Genomic DNA, 14,383 nt, shown 5'->3' with positions numbered 1-14,383 from the left:
TTTTACTTTATTTTACTTTACAATACTGTATTGGTTTTGCCATACATTGACATGAATCCACCATGGGTGTACATGCATTCCCAAACATGAACAGCCTTTTTTCTGATAAGGGTTTGTCAACCAGAAGACTTATTTGTGTTGATCTTCCCAAAGTCTGGTGCCATTCTCAGAAAGCACTAAATAAAGTTACGTTCTTACACAGCAAAGATACAGCAACTTATAACAAGTAAAAGGAGTACAGTGATTTATAACAAAAGAAAAGTAATTAACTCAAAAGTCTAGTGTTGCTAACATCAAAACTACTATATATCTTTTTCCATATCCCATTTACATTGATTAACATCCTCCCAGGCGACTAAAAGATAAAGAATATGGAGGCCTGGCAGCAGTCATTGAGTCAACAGTGAAAACCGTCTACCAATAAGATTTTTAACTCTTTAGAAAAGGCTCTGTATCTTTAAGATGCTTTAAACTTTGTGCCTCTTGCGGTTGGGGGTCTGTAAGCAATTCACAAGCTGTAAGAGGTCTGGGGAACCTGTTAGGCAAGCTAGAGAGTTATTAGAGGGGGTTTAACTGAAACATCCCTTTCAAATGCAGAAGACTAAAGCCCTGATTTGACTTTTTCCAGAGAATATCAGGAGAACAGAGTACAAAAGCTGGCAGATTTTTGTTTTTTGGGGGTACATGCCTGGGAAATACCAGGGGGAACCCCTGAAGCCTGATCACGTCCTTGCGTTTTGTCAGGCTTCCTTCCGCATGACCTTGTCACAGGTGGGATTCCTCACGCTGGCCCCCGGCAATAGGGGAGGGGTAAGGGAACATTTCATGGCTCAAATGCTATAGACTCTCACCTTTTTGTAGAGAATTAATAGATTTTTCTTGAATAGATATGTCTACATTTTCTGTATTCCTGTATTCTCTTGTAATTCCCAGAAACTTTAAATGATTCTTTTTAAAGATACATATAATTTTCACCTGTTGTGGTTTTCCTTAGAGACGGTCTGCAGTGCTCCTCACAATATCATGTAAGTCTTGCCAAGTTCATTTCTGCCTAACCACCCATTTATTTTATTAGGTTGGTACAAAAGTAATTGTGGTTTTGCACTGTTGAACTTTGCCATTTGATATTGGAGTACATTCTTAAATGAATGTGATTATGTAATACCTAATTTTATTGCACACTTCTCACTTTGTTTTTTTGCTAAAGACATTACTTGCTAAAGCTATTACTGCTTATATTTGAGTATAGAATGATGTTAGACAAAAAGCAAATTTGAGCAGTGTTTTTTAAATTTCAAAATGTGCCGTAAAGCAGCAGAGACAACCAGCAACATCAACAATGATTTTGGCTCAGGAACAGCTAATGAACATACAATGCAGTGGTGGTTCAAGAAGTTTTGCAAAGGGGACAAGAGCCTTGGAGATGAGGAATGTAGTTGACAATGACCAACTGAGAGCAGTCATCAAAGCTGATCCTCCTACAACTACATGAGAAATTGCTGAAGAACTCAACATCCACTACTCTACGGTCACTGGGCATTTGAAGTAAACTGGAAAGGAGGAAAAGCTTGATAAGTGGGTGTCTCATGAACTGGCTGAAAATAAAAATAGAGTCATCATGTTGAAGCGTCATCTTCTCTTATTCTACACAATGACAAACCATTTCTTGGTTGGATTGTGATGTGTGATGAAGAGTGGATTTTATATAACAAATGGCGATGACTGGCTTAGTGGTTGGACTGAGAAGAAGCTCCAAAGCACTTTTTAAAGCCAAGCTGGCACCAAAAAATGGTCATGGTCACTGTCTGGTCTGTTGCCTGTCTGATGCACTACAGCTTTCTGAATCTACGCAACAAATTGATGTGATACACTGAAAATTGCAATGCATGCAGCCAATGCTGGTCAACAGAAAGGGCCCAAATCTTCTCCACAACAATGCTGGACTGCACGTTGTACAACCAGTGCTTCAAAAGTTGAATGGATTGGACTATGACGTTTTGCGTCATCCACCACATTTACCGGACCTCTCGCCAACCAACTACCACTTGTCCTTCAAGCATCTTGACAACTTTTTGCAGGGAAAATTATTCCATAACTAGCATGAGGCAGAAAATAGTTTCTAAGAGTTCATGGAATCCTGAAGCATGGATTTTTACGCTACAGGCAAAAATGTGTTGATTGTAATGGTTCCTATTTTGATTAATAAAGATGTGTTTAGTGGCTCAGATGGTAAAGCATCTGTCTGCGGTGCAGGAGACCTGGGTTAGATCCCTGAGTTGGGAAGATGCCCTGGAGAAGGAAATGGCAGCCCACTCCAGTATTCTTGCCTGGAAAATCCCATGGACCGCAGAGCCTGGTAGGTTACTGTCCATGGGGGTCACAAAGAGTCGGACACGACTGAGCGACTTCACTTTCACTTTTCATATTGATTTAAAATTCATGGTCTGAAACTTCAGTTACTTTTGTACAAATCTAATATGATCTCATGTTTCCTCTTTGTAACAGTTATCTGATTTTCTTATGTAGCAGGAAAACATCATGTACCTACACTCAACTTTAATTCAGGCACCTCTGGAATATTTGGAGAGCTGTGCAAGTACAGACCTCTCAGGGTTATATTTGTCAGAGAAAATGAGGAAGACCCCTGAGGAAGATTCACTGTAAAAAGGGTTAAATAACGATGCTTTAGTCATGGGGCAGGTGGAGGGTGTTCCTGACTCAAACTGGAAAATTGAAAGAGTGAAACAAAATTGGGGGGAATGGAGTTTCCCTATGAATCTAAGAGGATGGAACAGTGCTCATCAAGTTGAAAAGGATTGCTACAGGCAATGGGATTTCTGGGTTGTCCAAATATAGGGGGCAAGGATGCGCTGCTTAGGAATGTCAGGACCATTTCTGTCCTCTGCTCCTCTCAATGCAGATATGGGCTTAATGGCATGGAATTTAGTTTAAGAACTAGCAGATCCTGATATCAAGCAGCATTCCCTAATGAAAGCATCAAAGTCATTAGTCATTTATGATTTCTTTCTGGAATTAAATATCTGTACTTTTGTATACTGTTACATTTTCTGATCTATTGAAACATGTTGCACAATGTACAATGCTGCTTTATAGTTGTGAGGTGTTTGGTGTTGGGTGTGGAAGACCATATGAAACCCTGAAAACAGAGCCTGCTAGTCAAGAGTTTGCACAGATATATGATATCTATGTTGGAGGGAAAGGGCAAATTGATGCCTTATTAGGTTGTCATTGCCAGTCTGTGATATGGAATCCATACTACTTGGTACAACAAAGTTAAGGTGTCACCAGCCCAGGCATTAATGACAGAGGTAGGGCTGGCATTTTGAGGACTTTAGCCGTCTTCTAGGTGGGAGGTCTGAAAAGCTCTGAGGGCAGAGGTGAGGCATTCATGTGGCTTTGTGTAACCCTTTCCAGATAACTAACAATAAGGATTTATAATAGCTTTAAAAAGACTTTATACTTTTAATAACTAATTTAAATTCACAGCAAAATTGAGCAGAAAGTACAGAGGTTACCTGTATACCCTCTAGTTCCACACATGCATAGCCTCCACCATTATCCACATCCCCCACCAGAATGATACATATGTTGAAACTGATGAACCTACACTGCCAAATATATGATCACCTGAAGTCCAGAGTTTACTTTAAGGTTCACTCTTGGTCTTTTACATTCTGTGAGTTTGGACAACTCTTTAGGGACACGTATTCATCATTATAGTATCACACAGAGTATTATGCTGCTGCTGCTGCTGCTAAGTCATGTCAGTCATGTCCGACTCTGTGTGACCCCATAGACGGCAGCCCACCAGGCTCCCCCATCCCTGGGGTTCTCCAGGCAAGAACACTGGAATGGGTTGCCACTTCCTTCTCCAGTGCATGAAAGTGAAAAGTGAAAGTGAAGTCGCTCAGTCATGTCTGACTCTTTGTGACCCCATGGACTGTAGCCTACCAGGCTCCTCCATCCATGGGATTTTCCAGGCAAGAGTACTGAAGTGGGTTGCCATTGCCTTCTCTGACAGAGTATTATAACTGCCCTGTAAACACTCTGGTCTCTGCTAATTCATTCCTCCACTTCCCCATCACCCTCCTTCATTAATAGCTTTTGAAAGCTTGCTATGTGCCAGTAAACACTGCAATACCATTGGGAGTTAGATCTTTTCATTAACTTCATTTTGCAGGTGAGGAAACAGACACCAAGTTGACAGGCTTCCATGTATCTTGATGATGCCTAACAAGTGAAGAGGAGGGAATCTGATGCCTAAGTCATCACTGTTGATTAATACTCTATATTTCCTCTGCAGAGATTCTTATAGGGAAGTGTGGATGACCCTGGTAAGTAGGAGAAGAACCAGGAATATGACTACTTAGAGTGATCACAGTTCTTTTTTTTTTTCTTTTAAGACCTCAGGCTAGAGTGTCTTTGAGAAACACTGTTCACATTTATCCGTTTGTGTTTTTTTCTTTTTACTTTACTTTCTCATCATGTAGAATATAGCCTTTAATAGACAAACATTTCACATTTTTGTTTCAAATTGTTATACTTGTTATGAGTATTAAAAACATATTTTCTTTAATCATGTATTTACAGATGTTATCTAGTATCAAATGAAATTTACAGAAAAATTAGGTAATTTCTTTTGCTGTGATTCTTATACACACCAAGAGAAACATTTATCCCTACTCTGTATGTTTATGTTCTTCATAACATTTCTACTGTTTTACTTATCCACCTTTGGAACAAAGCAATTAAATGATATTTTCCTACATTATATTGTCAACTGATAATCTATAAACTGATGTATAGTGTTATAATGACTTTGTTTGCATCTTTCCTGAGCAGTGAGTTACCTTTGTTTACCATAATTATATTTGAAGTGTTCAGAAAGAAATCTGTGTTCTGTACTATTTGCCAAATCTACTTAACCCTCTTTGGAAAAGATAGCTCTCCAAACATATTGCCATCTCAGATTTTGCTTCTGCGCACTAGACCCTTGCGTCAGTTACCAGTTGGACAGTTGTGGTTGTAATACTCCTGGTTGTGGACACTATAATGCATTATCCAGATCCCTGTTTAAAATACCTCTTCCTCCAGCTTTGGAGTGTTTACAGTTGTCAGCCTTCTTCAGGGAGGGCTGGCTAAACAGAAGCAGCTCCCTCAGTCTTTTGTCCCTTCCCTGAAGTGATTTCCTTCCAATGACTGATCAACAGAGGAGTAACGCCTAACCTTCCCACTCAGCTGGGGACAACTCTGAGGTTTATTTCATCTTCAAAATTCCCCATAGTGCTTCCTGGGGCTTCTGTTGAGACTACATTGCTGCCCAACTTCTCTCTCTTTCCAATTCTGTTTCCTTCCTTTTCCTTCATCATGAGCCAATTCCAAGGGCACTCAGAGAAATCTCTTTTATGACAGTCTCCACCTCAGAGTCCACTTCCCAGGAAACCCAACTTGCAATATTGACAGGTTTCTTAAATACAGATGGCTTGCTTAACATGGATTTGGGTAGAGGATGAGGGCTTTTTTCTAATTCCTAAACCAGTTAAAGACACTGTCATCCACTTTGATAGCCAAGATAGAGCTATGGGAATTTCTCTGGATTCTTCATTTTTTGAAAATTAATTTTGAACTTTTAATTTGTATTGGGGTATAGCTGATTAACAATGTTGTGATTGTTTCAGGTGAACAGTGAAGGCACTCAGCCATACATATATTAATACAAGTATCCATTCTCCCCCAGACTCCCCTCCCATCCAGGCTGCCACATAACACTGAGCAGAGTTCCATGTGTTATACAGTAGGTCCTTGCCTGTTATCCAGTTTAAATATAGCACTGTGTACATGACTACATGTCCATTCCAAACTCCTGACTCTCCTTCCCCCTACCTCCCTGGAAAAACCATAAGTTCATTCTCTAGGTCTTGTGGACTCTTCATCACTATTATTTCTTTGGTTGCCAGTCCTGTTAACTCTCCTGAATTCATGTCCAAATACCGTCTTTTCTCTTCATCCCTCCTACCATTGCTGAGGCTCAAGCTTGTATTCACTTCTTGCCTGCCTAGGACAGCAGCCTTAGAGCTTACAGAACGTAGCAGATGCTGTCAGTGGTGCTACGCCTCTTGACAGGCACTGCTCCCAGACCTGCCAAAGGCTTGGTTACAGCAGTCACCTGCTCCTTTTTGTCTGAGGGCTTTCTTTGGCCTTCAGAGACAACTGAGTTTGTGCCATGGCGGACAGAAGTGCTGGGGAGTTACACATGCAGAAGAAGCCCTAACGATTGGCAAGTAGGAGTTGATGGGTAGATATTCTGATGGGAAACTCTTAGACATATTCTATATGGTCATCCAGAGGGCTTCTGTGGATTTGAACTTTAGTTGCCCAGACTTGTAATCTTCTCGATAATATAAACTTCAGTGACACACCAACTGTATCTTGCTTCTTTCCCTGTTTTAATGTTTCCTGGTCTTGCCTCCCCTAGAAACTGGCTGTGAGAAGGATCACACCCTAGGCTGGGTTGTCCCAGAAGCAGACCCCAAGGTAAGGGTTTAAGTGCAGGCAGGATTATCTGAATAAAAGACACATATGATTTCATTGTCTTACTTACAAATTAAGGTGGCTAAAGGTAAAGCCCTAAGTATTTAACATGTCATTCAAAGGCCTTCATGACTTCTAGCAGGTTCTTTGCTGACTGATCAGACTGAGACCTCAAGCTGCCAGGCTTAACTGGTTTGGGCTAAATATAGGATGCATCTGACAGTTCTAAGAAGAGAGAACTTAATTGAGCCAAGAAATAAAGTAATCTCTGTCCTAGGCACAGATAAATGTCAGCTTCTTAATGCACTTCAAAGATAAATTTTCCCACCTACACCCTATGTTAATGGAATTTGGACTAAAATCTCTTTAGTTTTTCACAGCTGAGCATTTATTCATAATGAAGATTGAAATTTTAGAACCCACAGGAAAACAGGCATTCATTCTTATTTGTACCTTTAACTTGACCACTAGGGTTCAAATGGAAATAAAACCCATAGCTAAACTGACTAGATTTGAAACCTAGGCAAGGTGGTACCACTAAATGAATGTGTATTGAACACCTACCATATATCATGATGTGAGAAATGCAGGAGAGGTATTGGGGCTAGGAAAGAAGGACTGAAAGAGAAGGGAGGCTCCGTTTGAATAGATGCTAAATAAATTTAAAAGCTGTAAGTCTCTTCTTGAAGCCTTTCGCTAAACTGCTTAATCCTGTGCCCACTGTAAGGGTCTCTACTTTATACATGAGACAAATATCTTCAACTGAATAGCTAGCCCTTAGTCACAAACTTAAATACCATTTCCCCAGGGATGACTTTTTGACCCCATAATCTCTTTTCCAGAATGTCTTATTAGAGTTTTCCTTTTTAGCCATTACAACTTAAAATTGTTCATTTAAGTTCCATTATCATCACTAGACTGCGAGTTCCAGGAGAGTGGGGGACCCATCTATATTGTTTACAACCATATTCTTAGTATCTAATGCCTGATACATAGTGGGAGCTCAATGAATTTGTTCAGCAAATGAATACTCAAATATGACAGATTAAGGAATTGATCTAGAATCTGGCTTTCCATCCACATGTTCTTTATGATGCATACTTTGAGCAGATTAGAGGCAAAAATATTAGTATGATGCATATCTATAAAATTGTTGCTTAAGTGCATCTTGATTGGCAATGTTAAAGTGGATGAATAGCCACTGGGCACTTTGAGCAAACCTGTGGCCTTTGTGTCATTTAAAAAATGCTTTTCTAGCTTCATGGACTGTATGGACAGAGGCGATTGAGTTAGGAATTCACCCATGTGGAAAACTCAGGACATGGGCTTCTCAGTGATGGACTTCACCCACAAACTAAGTTTATGAACTGCTGTCTAAAATCAGTTACCCAGCTTTTCATTTATTCACCCCTGGCTTAGTCAACGGGAATATTTTATTATTTCCCACACCTGATGTTAGCATTATCGCTTGGTCTTTAGGCTGTTCCCTTCATGGCCATGGGCTTCTCTGGTGGCTCAGATGGTAAAGAATTTGCCTGTAGTGTGGGAGAGCCAGGTTTGGTCTGGAAGATCCCCTGGAGAAGGGAATGCCTACCCACTCCAGTATTCTTGCCTGGAAAATTCCATGGACAGAGGAGTCTGGCGGTCTATGAGGTCATGAGGTCACAGAGTCAGACATGACTGAGCAACTTTCACTTTTCTTCATGGCTACAGGATGCCTGCCACAGTTCCAGACAGTGCATATAGATAACATCTGGCCAAAAGCATGTTATTTTTTTTCTGTATGTCCTTTGATTTTTAATTGGGTAGTAAAACTTTTTCCTTTAAAGATTTTTCTTCAGGGAAAATTTGGCTCAGATTGGGTACATATGTCCATATTTTAGTGGAAAAGTTCTGGCATTTTTAAACTGCTTTATCCACAGTCTTGTCTTGTGGGGTATGTTTTCTATTAGAGAATAGCTGGAGTGTAGTCCATCAAAGATATCTCCAACAAGAGCTCTTACTCAGTGGAATAGACAAGCTTAAATTTTCATTAAAAGGTTTGATTTTAGAGCTGGTTTTCATAGGAGTTGAAGGGAGATTTGATATTTTAAACAATTTAATGGCTAACAAAATAATTCCCTGCTCCTGAATGTCTCCCTCTGGTATGCTCTTAAGTTGTGAAACGAATCGCCAGTCCAGGTTCGATGCATGATACAGGGTGCTCGGGGCTGGTGCACTGGGATGACCCAGAGGGATGGGATGGGGAAGGAGGTGGGAGGTGGGGTTCAGGATGGGGAACACATGTACACCTGTGGCAGATTCAAGTCAATGTATGGCAAAACCAATACAATATTCTAAAGTAAAATAAATAAAACAGAGATTAAAAAAAATTTTTTTTCTAAAAATTAGTTATGTTAATTCTAGCTCCTCCTTTTCAGTTGATGGAGATCCAAAAGCTGCTGTTCTCTGTAAAAGAAAAGGCTGGAAAATCAGCTAGGAGATAAGGTGCTCTGTTCTTGTTTCCCATCCTCTGTGTATTTGGGTTCCTGGGATTTCCTGAATATATTATGTACTTCTTACCTTGTGCTGTTGTTCCACTCAGACTGCTGAAATCTTACTAATCCTTCACAGAATAGCCGTCAAAACTGAGCCGAGAAGTCTTTAATGATTGTTCTCTTCCCCATCATAGTGAGAGTGAGAGTGAAAGTGAAGTCTCTCAGTCCTGTCCGACTCTTTGCGACCCCATGGACTGTAGCCTACCAGGCTCCTCCCTCCATGGGATTCTTCAGGCAAGAGTACTGGAGTGGGTTGCCATTTCCTTCTCCCGACCCAGGGATCGAACCTAGGTCTCCCGCATTCCAGGCAGATGCTTTAACCTCTGAGCCACCAGGGGACCATATCATACTTCCCTCATCATACTTCCTTCTTAATGCTTATTGTTGTGTGACACATACATATCAGTGTAGTTGTGTTGCTGATTTCCTAATAATCTGTGACCTCAAGGATTTCAAAGTATAATGTTCTACTTATCTTGATACTTCCGTGACTGAATGCTGCTTGAAATAGATTCTCCTCTTTCCTGTGTCTTACCCTTTATACTATTACTTTACTTATGGAGGGGTGTAATTGCAATTTCCAACCCCTTGAAACTGGGCTGACTGGTGGTCTGCTGCAGTCTTTAGCTGAAACAAAAGTGATATTATGTTCATTCAGAATCTAGGCTTCAAGAAGTCTTATTGAATTGGCCAAAAGTTTCATTTGCATTTTTTCATTACCTCTTGTGGAAAAACCTGAACAAACCTTTTGGCCAACCCAGTATATGCCTCTGCTCTCATTTTCTATCAGATTAGCTAGAGTTTGTTTTCACAGCATAGCAGGAGTGGAAGAGGGAGGGAGAAAAGGAGGGACACCATGTAGAGGGGGAACTGAGATTATCTTAGACAAGCTGACAACCTGTTGACCCCAAAACAGGTGGGAAAGCCAAGCCAGGATTATCAGATCTGTCTGTGACCCTATGCACACCTGTGAGCCTTCAGAAACCAGGAAAAAATCCCCATCCAACCCATAAATGTGAGGAATAGAAAATATTATGTTAATATATTTTGAAGTTGTTTTTACAGAGCAATAACCTAATGATACCATGCTCAATAATTTATTGCATTGAAACCATCTTTTGTAATTGAATGGGAATTTCCATTCTTGGCAAAAAAAAGTCCTAATGAGTACACGGCCCAGATTCTTCATGGTAAAATTATCATAGTGAACAAGCTGATACAAAATGAGAAACAAGTTAGTAAGATAACATTTCCACTTAATTTTAAAAGATTGTCTTTAACGTATTATACCTGATACAAAAACAAGATAAAAAAGTCCAAGTGTAAAATTTAATACTAAGTAGTTTCATTCTTGAAAAAAAGATTTTGATGTGCCTAAAGAGAGGACAGTAATAACATTCAAAAGTCAAATTTATTCCAAAAGACTTTCAAGCACTCTTTTATTGTTATGTTAATTAAAATTAATTCATAAATAAAATACTAAGTTGAGATGTATATGTTTGGCAAATGTGGTATGTTAAAGAGCAGTTAAGTTCATAACTCCTCCCAGTTGGCTGAGTTCTTAATATTGCATGGTTCTCTGCCAGGCTAGGGGACTTATTCTCATGTTAAAGTAACAGACTCTTGCTAAGAATCCTGACTTGACTTTGTCTTCATACACCTATAAACAAATAATGTTGAAGTCTCAGGGTTTCGTACATAGCAAGGAATCATCAGTAGCCCAGAGCTCACAAATTCAGAGCTTTAGATTTTATGTGGCCAGCATCAGAATGCTAATCTGAATTAGTGATGCAAAAGATATTTTCAGACTCCAACAATCAAAGCCTGTTCATGAAGAAAATATTATTATACTTTAATCATAATCTAAACAGATGTAAAAGATTGCACTGTGCCTGGCAAATTCAGTTCTGTGGTACTATGATTAAGATAAGCCACAGAGAAACTCAATAAAGGGACTAGGAGTTGGTTGCACACTCAAATCATTTGCTTCAGGGGCAGGGTAAATGGAAGGTTTAAAAGTACACAGGGTTGCCCTACTCATGTTAGAATTAAAGATGCAAACACTTAAGTGGTGGTTATACTCAAATCCTTGTGTGTTCAGAGAAGGCATCTTCTTGGAGATAAGACCTGGGACTGGGAAGTTCATCTAGAGATGATTACAATAGGAGGTGATAGTATTGCAAATATTTATTTGATATGGTTCCTTAGGGTCTGGCTTTCCACTCAATGCTGATGAATTCAGTCAGTAATATTTACTGAGTACCAGGTACATCTGGTTTGTGTGTTGAGTGGAAGGGAACAGGCAAGGGAAGGGTACTACTTTATCCCTGCTCAGAAGTTTACTGTCTTTTTGAAATGGGAGGGGGAACTTGGAGGACATTAAATGCTGAATAGTTCTGTGCTTCTTATCTCACATGTATCTTCATAATTAAATACCTGGCAGTTCCCCTGTATTAAATTGCACACATGATGAACAGGGACTCTGAGAAGATATGTAACTTGATCAAGTGTGACTCCAAAACTCATGCTCTTTTCACTACAAAACACTACAGAAGAGCTGGAAGAGTAACTTTTGTGACTCTAGTACTGTATCTGTGAGAAAGTACATATACCCACACATTTATGTAGGTGTTTTTCCAGGACAAATTGCCTCCACCAGAAGTACAATATCCTAAGGGCCAGGATACTGGTAGGTGTTTGAGTATAGTTACATAATCTCTTTTTGTGGGGAAATAATATGTTTTCTTTAAAAAAAAATCTTGCATATCAACTCATAGTATTAGAGATACATGGGAATCAGTTGGGGGGTTTGTAGGTATTTTTTGCAATTGCAACTTTTATGGGGTCAAAAAGTTGGGGCATTATTAAAGGGTATCTTTGACCTAAGAAACATTAATGATAAAATATGTAATTTGTTGTTGCTATTCAGTTGCCAAGTCATGTCCAATTCTTTGCAACCCCATGTACTACAGCACACCAGGCTTCCCTGAGTTTCTTCACAATCTCCCAGAGTCTGCTCAAACTCATGTCATTGAATTGGTGATGCCATCCAACCATCTTATCCTCTGTCACCCACTTTTCCTCCTGCCTTCATTCTTTCCCAGCATCAGGGACTTTTCCAATGAGCTGGTTCTTTGCATCAGGTGGCCAAATTATTAGAGCTTCAGCTTTAGCATCAGTCCTTCAATGAATATTCAAGTTTGATTTCCTTTAAGATTGATTGGTTTGATCTGCTCTCTGTCAAAGGGCCTCTCAAGAGCCTTCTCAGGCACCACAACTCAAAAGCATCAATTCTTCGGTGCTCAGTCTTCTTTATGGTCCGACTCTCACATCTGTACATGATTACTATATACTGATGTCTCTTTTTTTTAAATACACTGTCTAGGTTTATCATAGCTTATCTTCCAAAGAGCGTGTGTCTTTTAATATGTAATTGCATGCACGCTTAGTCGCTCAGTTGTGTCCGACTCTTTGCAACCCCATGGACTGCATCTCACAAGGCTCCTCTGTCCATGAGATTCTCCAGGCAAGAATACTGAATTGTGTTGTCATGCCCTCCTCCAGGGGATCTTCCCAACCCAGGGATCGAACCCAGGTCTCCTGCATTGCAAGCAAACTCTTTACCATCTGAGCCACCAGGGAAGCCCAGTATGTACTTAGTGAAGACAGATATTTTAGACAGAGTGTACTTGATTACCCTCTCAGGAGACGCTCCTCAGAAACCATTTTATGGCAAAATGATTAATAATAAACTTTTTGCTTCATGTAGCTTGTGGCAATTGAAACTGCATGTGTGGTCTCCTTAAACAAAAATTTTATTTAGATGTACTTTACAAGCTGTAAAATTAATCAAATAAAAGTGTAAAATTCTGTGGTTTTAAGTGTATTCATAGTTATGCAAACATCACCACAGTGTAAGTTTAGAACATTTTCATCATCCCTCAGATACACCCTATACTCAATTTTAAAATCTGTTCTTCAGGCAATGAATATTTGAGTAGTTTTCACTTTTTGATTATGGATGTTGCTATGAGCATTTGTGCACAAGTTTTTTTGTGGACCTATGTCTTCATTTCTCTTGACTATGTACCTAGGAGTAAAATTACTAGCTATATGATAACTATACTTCTTAAAAAAAAACCCTGACAACTATTTTCCAAATTGCTGCACAATTTTAAATTACCATTAGCCGTGAATGAGAGTTCAGCTTCTCCACATCCTTGTTAACACTTGGTCGTGTCTGTCTTTCTGATTTTGGCCATCCTAGTGCATGTACATCATTGTGGTTTTAACTTGCATTGCCGTAGTAACTCATGACATTGAATACCTTTTCCTGTGCATATCAGCCATTTGTGTATCTTCTTAGGAGAAATTTCTTCTCAGATCCTTTGTTAATTTCTAAATTGGCTTAGTTCTCTTTTTATTGGTGTGTTATAAGAGAAAGCAATGGCACCCCACTCCAGTACACTTGCCTGGAGAATCCCATGGATGGAGGAACCTGGTAGGCTGCGGTCCATGGGGTTGGGAAGAGTCGGACATGACTGAGCGACTTCCCTTTCACTTTTCACTTTCATGCACTGGAGAAGGAAATGGCAACCCACTCCAGTGTTCTTGCCTGGAGAATCCCAGGGACAGGGGAGCCTGCTGGGCTGCCGTCTGTGGGGTCGCACAGAGTCGCACACGACTGAAGCAACATAGCAGCAGCATAAGAGTTTTCTCCAGCATTTACTGTTTGTGGATTTTTTGATGACAGTCATTTTGACTGGCATGAGGTGATATCTCATTGTAGTTTTGATTTGCATTTCACTTAAAATTAGTGATATTGAACATCTTTTCATGTACCTCTTGGCCACCTATATGTCTTCATTGGAGAAATGTCTGCCCACTGGTTGTTTTTTTTTTGGTAAAGGGAAGCAATGAGAGGGCTCATAGGTCCAAAAATACAGACCTATGGGGTAACTTAGGACAAGATAATACTGCACAATTGCATTTTATTAATTATTAGATTAAGCCATACTTTATTCATAAATAGACCAAAAAAAATCAATGCTAAAGAACATGAGATTATTTAGCAGTGTGTTTATAGATGTAATTCTGATGAGTTTGGAAGGACTGCTCCTAATAAAATATTCATTATTCTATAGGAAATTCCATTTCTAGAGTCCTTGTAGATCTAAGAAAACTCTTTGTGTATTCCCTCAAGGCTTTCAATCATGAAAAATGTCTACCCTTACCCATAATTCTGCTTTTTAAATATAAGCACTATTAGTTTGATATACAGAGGATAATCTTAA

Source organism: Ovis aries, chromosome 7, assembly GCF_016772045.2.
Source record: "Ovis aries strain OAR_USU_Benz2616 breed Rambouillet chromosome 7, ARS-UI_Ramb_v3.0, whole genome shotgun sequence".
Taxonomy (NCBI): Eukaryota; Metazoa; Chordata; class Mammalia; order Artiodactyla; family Bovidae; genus Ovis; species Ovis aries.
The sequence above is the reverse complement of the archived record's forward strand: the minus strand, read 5'-3'. Positions refer to the sequence as shown.